The sequence below is a fragment of the Centruroides sculpturatus genome, unplaced genomic scaffold (assembly GCF_000671375.1).
Source record: "Centruroides sculpturatus isolate CEXI.00-Female unplaced genomic scaffold, Cexi_2.0 scaffold323, whole genome shotgun sequence".
NCBI lineage: Eukaryota > Metazoa > Arthropoda > Arachnida > Scorpiones > Buthidae > Centruroides > Centruroides sculpturatus.
The window spans coordinates 293863-302469 of NW_019384566.1; the positions used below are offsets into that span (position 1 = coordinate 293863).

Here is an 8607-nt window from a genome sequence, read left to right on the forward strand (position 1 = left end):
AGTTTTTGTTTTATAGTAAGTATGGCTTTCTTTCGATTATTAGGCATTTTAAGGGTACTTATCTGAAAATTAAAAAAACATCTTATTTTATATAATTTTACACTAAAAGTATTTGTGGAAGAGTTATTTGAAAAAATATTATGTATAATATGTATTATACATATGTACATATAATCAAATCTTAAATTGTAATACATATTATAACATGCAAGTAAACGAAACTTTGTATAAATGTACTCAATATCGTTTTCTTCTCTGAAAAGAAACGTCCGGCACGAAGGAAGCGGCCTAACTAAAACCAGTCCAGCTGACTTCAGATACCCCCCACCTGCTTCAAACATCTAAATACGAACACGTGCACACTTATAGGATATGTAAACATGAAAGCAAGCAACTATTTAAAAAATACATACAAATATAATTATTTTTTAAAAATTAAGTTCATGCACGGATAATCCACAAACCAGATAATCCGTGCACAGATAATTGGGAGTTTACTGTACTTCTTCCACTTCCTTTCCTTTTGACATCATCTTTATCCAGCAAATTCTCACAAAAGGACCCAGTTGCTATAATCGCATTAGGGCATCCAATTAACTTGCATGACAATGTGTGAAGTCATTCTCTATTACAAATGAGAACACTGCTCAGCATATGGAAGTGGGAGATACCATTTCCATCTAGTTAACAATGTCCTTTTTAGTATACTCATAAATGATAAACCAAAAGAAAACCATTCCATCACACCAGGAATCTACTCTATCCCACTGAAATGTCTTCATGGGAGTCACCTACCATACTTATCTGATATGAGTGCATGTGATGATCTTTTCTCAGAACTGAAAGAACTTCATAAGCAAGTGTTTCTGAGACATTGACAGTATCCTTTCTACCTGAAGGTATCATCTTCAGATACTGGCTAAAAATGATGATGCTGATGGTGTTTGCTGCCTCCCGTAAGTTTGGCAGGGTTTGTCCATAAAGGTGGATACTTTCATCAAAGGACTGTGACATTCGCATATTTTATTTTTGAATTAATATGTTACAACACTTGCCAATGCAAATAAAATAACTCTTGTATAATCATGAGTTATTTGTTATTTATAATATGAATATATCTTTGACATTAAATACAGGTGTATTAAAAGTTTTGCATTTAAATATATATTATGTTTACACTGCTGGCCATTAAAATTGCAACACCAAGAAGGAAAGCAAATAAAAAAAAGATATTTATTGTACATAAACAGTATGGCATGAAGACAAAATGATTAAATTTGCAAGCCGTTTGAGGGTTTACAGGGGTGCGAAATTAGTAGACACAGTTGCCACCCCTGGCAGCTAAAACGGCCCTTATCCNTAAATGTGCTGGCAGACTGCACTTTATAAATGGGTCTGTGAATGCTAAGTGTGTTAAAAACATCTTACTGGCCAAGCTGATTGTAACAGTCATGGAGAAATTTTGTCATTTGAAATCCTTTATCTTCCAGAACAATTCTGCAATATGTTGCCATGTCAAGATGTTGAGTTCTTGTGAGTAATTTGTCCTTTATGATTTGTTAGCATTATTGTCACTTAAACTGATACAACAAATTATTGTTTAGGTAAAAAAAAATACTACAAGAGGCTCAGATCAGATGCCTGAGCTTGCCAGATAATGGACCTGATCTCAACACTGGCAAGAACTGCTAACATTATGGACACAAAAATTTTGAAAAATAAACAGCAAGTTCCAGATAGTATTAGTAGAGTTTGGTATCACAATCTTTGTATAGAATAGTTGAATAAATTCATCCACTCTATGCCAGAGTGCTGCAAAGCTGTTATTAAGGCTCAAGATGTTCATCGTATATTGGGATCATCTTCAATGAAAAATATAACTGTTTGTTTTTTAGTCCTATTTATGGTGTGAATGCTTTCCTTTTTTTTTTCCATCTACAATTGTGAATGGCAAGTTCTTGTGACAGTGCTCATTGACAATATTGGTGAGGCTGTAGTGTGAAATAACACTTAAATTTAATGTAGCATTATATGTAATAAATTGTATTTTTTTGTTTATTATTGTTGGGTTTTCTTCTGTACTACATATGTTATCATTACAAATCTCTATCATAGTCTTAAACATACTGTTTTGCACATCTGTCAAATGGGTTTTAGTATAATGGTAACTATTTATAGATAATGCAATTTCTATGGCCACTACTGTATGTATAACTTTAATATTAAAATTTGTAAATAGGTTTTGGCTATCTAAAATTCAAATTTCTGAAATCTGATGCAATAAGGCAACTTTCCTATATTGAGTACTTTGATTAAAACAAAAAATTCTGCTATATTTCTTAAATGAAGCATGCATTTATACACTTGTCAACATGAAATTGCAATGCCATGAATGAAAAGGTGAAGTGATGAAACATAGAGAAATAGTAGAGGTAGTGAAAATATGGAAATGATATCAAAATTTATTCAATATCTTGTATTCATTTTTTTTTAACTTGCATAACAAGGATGTGCACTGTGTACAGCAACATGCACAACTATATACCTTAGCATACTAGCAAGAGTTATTGTTGGTTGTTTGAGGAATGTTGTCATGCTGCATCCCCTTGGGCATGTAAAACATTAAAGTTGGCAGATGGTAACTCTCTTTGCAATTGCCAACTGATGATATCCCACATATACTCTATGGGTGACAAGTCTGGAGATACAGCATCGCCTATTGTGTGTCCAGACTTGTCATTTGCACATGGCAGATGTCAAGTCCATGCAGACTATTCGTGGTAACACAAGCAACATGTAACCTGGCATTTTCATATTGAAAAATAGTAGACACTTTGCAGTAATGGTCATAACATTGGCCATATGTTTTTGTTATGAGGCCAAATCAACATATTATTTGCCTGTCAATGTCTGCAAGATGTGGGCAAAAGCTACCAAACACTGTATCACCCCAGATCATAATGCCAGAGGTGTTACTGCTGTGACATTCCCTTATGAAAGCATATTTATGGTGTTGGAGACATCTTCACATAATTATGTGGTTTGTTATATCCAAGATTCATCACTAAACAAAGTATTTCCATTGCTATCATGATCTGCAGCTAGGTCTCATTATGATGATGTGAACTTAATGGAATACTTGAAGCTGAACTTCTGGTTTGAAGACCAACATCATACAAATGTCTCCTAATATTTTGCAGACATCATTGAACTTTCTGTATGCAAGAACAAAAATTTAATCACTTGTAGCAAAGTGGTCATTCACTGCCATTGTCATGACATGATGATCATCCATACAGAAGTTGTTGCTTTGCTCAATTTCTCATTGTTATTTGTTGGTGTCCTTGTAACCGTTGTTTTATGTAATGTTAAATAGTGTTCCTGTTCCACCCACATGCATTATGATAGTTTGTAGGAACAAACCAATGTCTGCAGTTCAAGGATTGTGTTCTCACTATCCAACAATTAGCAATATCCCACACGTCCTTGTAAATGAGAGATTCTACCACACTACTTTCTTTACTCTCATGTTTCATGTGATGATGATAAACTATCTGCCATGAAAATGTTTATACCTTTAAAACTTCTCTCATGGATCTGTGGTTGGAGCAAAATAGTTTATTTATAATTAACAGTAACAAATTTTTATTTTGTTTAAAAATAGTAGCTGTTACTAATGTTATGCACTGGCTTTAAAATCATCAATGGATTGATGGTTACCTCTGGCCATAGTCTAGTTAATTTGTTTTATTTTTGACTCTTTTCATCCTGTGGTCACTGAGAGGGCTTCTTTTTAATCGTGTCCATCAAGAGTTTGGCCAAGCCTACAGTGGCCAGATGATGAGGATTGAGGCCTGAATTCCCAGGTCAGATCATCCATAAAAATACTCAGAACAGTTTCTCCCAACTTGGCAGGGACTAATGTACTATCAAATCTTTTTCTACAATTTGCGGTTCTGAATGTTCTCCAGTTGTTACTTATACAGTAATGAACAACAGTTGACTTACTTTGTATTGACTGTTGTTTTCATTTTATAATAACAATCTGTTTTTTTAATAACAGTTGAAAAATAAAAGATTGTTAATTAATAATCCATCATTTGTTGGAGTTACATATGCAGATCCATTTGATCATTTACATATCTTATTCATACCTCCTATTCTCCTGTTTGCATCTTCTACAGCTCTTCTTTCGTGATATTGCAATATTACTGTTTATGGGTGTATATAAATAAATCAGTCAAACTATGATTCTGCATGTTATTTCTATATGTTTGTAATTGATTATTGATTAGCAGAAAACTGTCTTAATAATTAAAAAGTTTTCATTAATTAATACTACACTAAAATATATACAGTTGAAACATATTAATACTAATGTAATATTAGATACTATTAATATTAAATTAATTTGCAGAATGAATGGATAATCTTTTCATTTCAAAGCAAATGAAACATTTTCCATATTGTCACAATATCTTTAATACCCATGAAAAATATATTAACATCTCTGTTTATATTTGACAAACATCATACACTATCCTCTACATTGAAAAAATTAATTATTACAAGACAGTATTTTCAGCTATTTTTAAAATACCTTTGAGTACTTACTGTTTATAACTAATTTGCATTCTACAGTTATTTGGATTTAAATTTTATTTCTTTTATTTTAATTAGGTAAAACTTATAATACATTTTATTATTTCTAATTAATAAAACAAAATTTTTATTGTCATAAAGATTGTAATTTAGATAAAGTATTTGTGTATAGTTGATTTTTGTTTGTTTTGATGATGATTACAAAATTCTTTAATTTTACAGGTTACCAGACAACTGGGTTCCAGAGTCTCAGGCTTCGTCACTCTCCCATCGTATCATTCCAATCTCATCTCTACCTCGGGATGTTTTGGCCCAGCTTGACCCAACATATGCATGTCGGCCTTCCTGCTCACCGATGAAACGTAAACGCAAATGACGTCCACAGATTATAGAGCTGCCAGTCCCCAAAAGTGCCACATAGTTTGTGTTGTTCCACGCTTCCATTGCACATCATCAGCTCTCCTAATTTAATTTACACCATCATTCTTGCAGTAATTTATTTCACGACAAATTTAAGCCATAAACCCTATGCAACATGGCTGAGTACAAATACATATTCCTTGGCATTTAAATGGCTAATTGTCAATAAAAGGCATGGTTGGTAAACTGCCATATAGAATATTTTAATGAAAGAACAAGAAATGTGGCATGCCTAGTGCCTTTTCTTTTTCTCTTGTGAAAGGTTGGAGTCTAAAGTAGGCCAAAATTTTAAATCTGATACCATCTTTACAAAGTATTTATGATCTCAAATTGATGGTAAACTGATAAATGCAGAAGGCAGACTGTTTAGACTGATCATTAAATGCACTGTGTGGATGAGGAAATATTAATAATTTGGGCTGTTCAATTTGTTTGGTCGCCTTTATAAATGGATAATCAATTACAAAGGCAAGCCTACAATTCATTGAATATATTGATATACTACCTCTAGATTACTGAAGTCTATTCCAAGTGTCATCTTGCCATGAATTATTAAACTTCTCGTTTGTGATTTTTCCCCCCTGTGATATTTGTAGTCAGCAGTCTGCCTCTTGCATAAACAGTTTGGCATTTTGGACTTCATCTAATTCACAGTTTAGTATTTTAGGATGCAATGTACAAATTGATACAGTACTTGGTTTTTTTTATCATATTTCTTTGTGATGCACCAGTAAATAGGGAACAGTAAAGCAATTTTGACATTTGTTAATTTTTATCTGATCATAAATAATCTCCATTTCAGTTTGTACATTGATATCTAGCTGCTCACTGCCAATATCAGAGAAAGTTTAACAATTGCCAAGGACACTGCAGATACAGCCATGTTGTTTAAGGGATGGTAACCTCTCATGGTGTGCGTATATAAGTATGAATGGGCATATTATGTATAAATGGATTGTTAATACTGTAGTATTTTGCATGAATGAAAGCAACAACACTGCCAGTATGTATCACTGTAGCTTAATAAAAATATAATTTAGAGATCTCATGATAGACACTGTGGCACTATGACATGGACATACCAAGTGACACCCGAACTAATGAACCATACAAACAGAGGAGTTAAAAGCAAATGGGTGTCTAAATTTGGTGAAGTCAAAAGCCTCGAGAAATATTGAAAAGAAGAATATTGATAGGTGGTGGTGAGATCTCAGCAGTGAAGAAAAAATTAGCTACAGTATCCAAAGAGACACTGCCATTAATTTACACCACCCCTCAGGGAAGGTGTCCCAGATAATAGTTCTGGGTTTCATTTTTGTGTAATTTCCTTTTTACTGCAATACTGTTAGATAACCCTTGTTAATAGCATGTCCTCTTATTTCCCTGTGTTGTGATTGTATCAATGTTTACAGAATTGCACAGAATACAGGATGGTCTTTTTAAATCACCTACCACAGTTAATTTCTTAAAAAAGATAAATGATAAACAAAATAGTATGGAACACGTTGAAAAATTTCAGTTAATAACTTCAAAACAATCTTCAAAAATCTAATTATGTAAATACTTCAATATATATGTTTAGTGAATATTGTGTTCCTTTGTAGATTATATAAATAACCATTAGGAATTCATGTGAAAACTTTAATAGGTAATTTTTCTGTATTTATCATATTATGATTCCATTTGATTGCCATGAGATTATAATTATTATTATTATTATTATTATTATAATTATTATTATTATTTTTTTTTTTTGCATTTATGAGGTGATCTAAATTGGCAGTCCTGACTGAACATTTCTGACTTCCAGGTCATGTATCTGGTCAATAAAAGACAAGATTTTTCCAATGGAGGTCACTAGTCATGTTTTAATTTTAGAATTTGTTTTGACATATACTGATTTTAAAAATATAATTGGTAATAGCAGCAAGAATATATCAGGGAACTAGTAACAGACCAAATATCATTTTAATTTTTTTTTCTCTTTTCCTTGATAAAATGTTCTCACATTATCAGTATTTTCCATGTTGGAAAACAAAATTTGAAATGTGTAAAGACTTATTTTAATTGTGTGACTATTAATAATTATTGATGGCTGCCTTTCATGAAAATTTAAAATTATATTTAAAAAAATGAATAAATTATAATATTAGTAATTCCAGTCAGGCATAACTTAAAGATAAAAAAAATTGTAACCAATATAATTGAAACTAAGATATTTTATGTAAAATTTTATTTATTATTATTTTTTATCAAACTATACAAATGTCTTTTATTTGCTATTCTTCAATTAGTTTGATATGAGGGACCATAAATTCCTCATTCATGAGGATTATGATATTAAAAAAAAGTACACTAAATGTTGAACTGCCAATGTCAAACTTGAAAATGGACAGTATTGTTTAAAAAAATTCTCTATTCGAATATCATCATATTCTTCAGAAAGATTGTGTTTTCACTACTTTAAAATCACAGGATTTGACTCAAAAAATCTTTCACTAGCCATTTCCTTTCATCGTTGATGCAATTAGCACTTTTAGAACCAAAGTATAATGAAGTAAAGGTATCTTTTTTTTTTTTTTTTTTTTTACTAAAAGATACTAATTCCATTGGCTAGGTGTATTCTGTCCATGTTACTGCCTTTATGCTCACAATAGTGGGTTTGTTGCAACATCTGAATTTGTATTACTCTGTTTGGCATATATTCATGTAAATTTAAAATGAAAAAAAAAAGATTAAAAAATTAAGTGTGGCAAGAAGTTTGAAAGAAAGTAAACAGCACATGACAGTATACTTTTATGTAGAAAATATTAAAAAAAAAACTAAATTGTATTTTCAGTAATTTTCATTAAATTATGTAAAACTTAAATGGACAATTTCAAAAAATAAATAAATATTTCATATTTACTTAAACAATATATTATTCTAAGAAAGAAAGAAAAATGTATATAAATATACCTGTTAATCTGTAAAGTAGAATATACCAGAGAAAGGATAGTCCAGGTGTGAAAAATGTATTGTGAGTTCCTGGACGATGATTGTAAAAATAAAAATGACTGCCTGTCATGTGCTGAAGAAATGGGAATTTTGCTCTGCAAGGCTGCAGGGGTGGTGTACAATATTTGTACCTGACAGTCTCCTGTTAGACTGTTGGCCATCTCCAGGTTCACCAGATGAGGGACCTGCTATTTTTTGAGTGTGTGTAAATATCTGGTCACTCTTTTTTTCCGTTTGTTCTTGTAATAGTAAACTGAGATGGTCAGATGTTGGAGGTTTTTTTTATGTTTTGTGAAAAATATTAATTTTTTTCATGTTGTAACCCACATAAAAAAGTGTAGAGTGTCAACTTGCCAAATTAAAATTGTGGTTTGAGGACATTTGATATTTGTTTTATATCTGGCTTTTGTCACTAACAAGAGAGATAATCGGGTCTTATTACAAATAATTAAATATAATTTAAATTATTATAAGAGAAATATACACTTCATAAATTATTGATAGCAGTTATACAAGTAAATTTTTAAAAATTAATTTTATAGGAAAAACTATAAATTAAAATTCTGAATATTGTAAATAAATATAAAT

At 31.2% G+C, this 8607-nt stretch overlaps 1 long non-coding RNA gene across 1 annotated transcript; it reads left to right on the forward strand.

The window, feature by feature from the left end:
* Positions 1–1366: 1366 nt before the first annotated feature.
* Positions 1367–8399, forward strand: LOC111624050. Its single transcript, XR_002756508.1, has 2 exons — positions 1367–1533; positions 1605–8399. It is a non-coding gene; the product is annotated as an uncharacterized LOC111624050 (long non-coding RNA).
* The last annotated feature ends 208 nt before the right edge of the window (positions 8400–8607 follow it).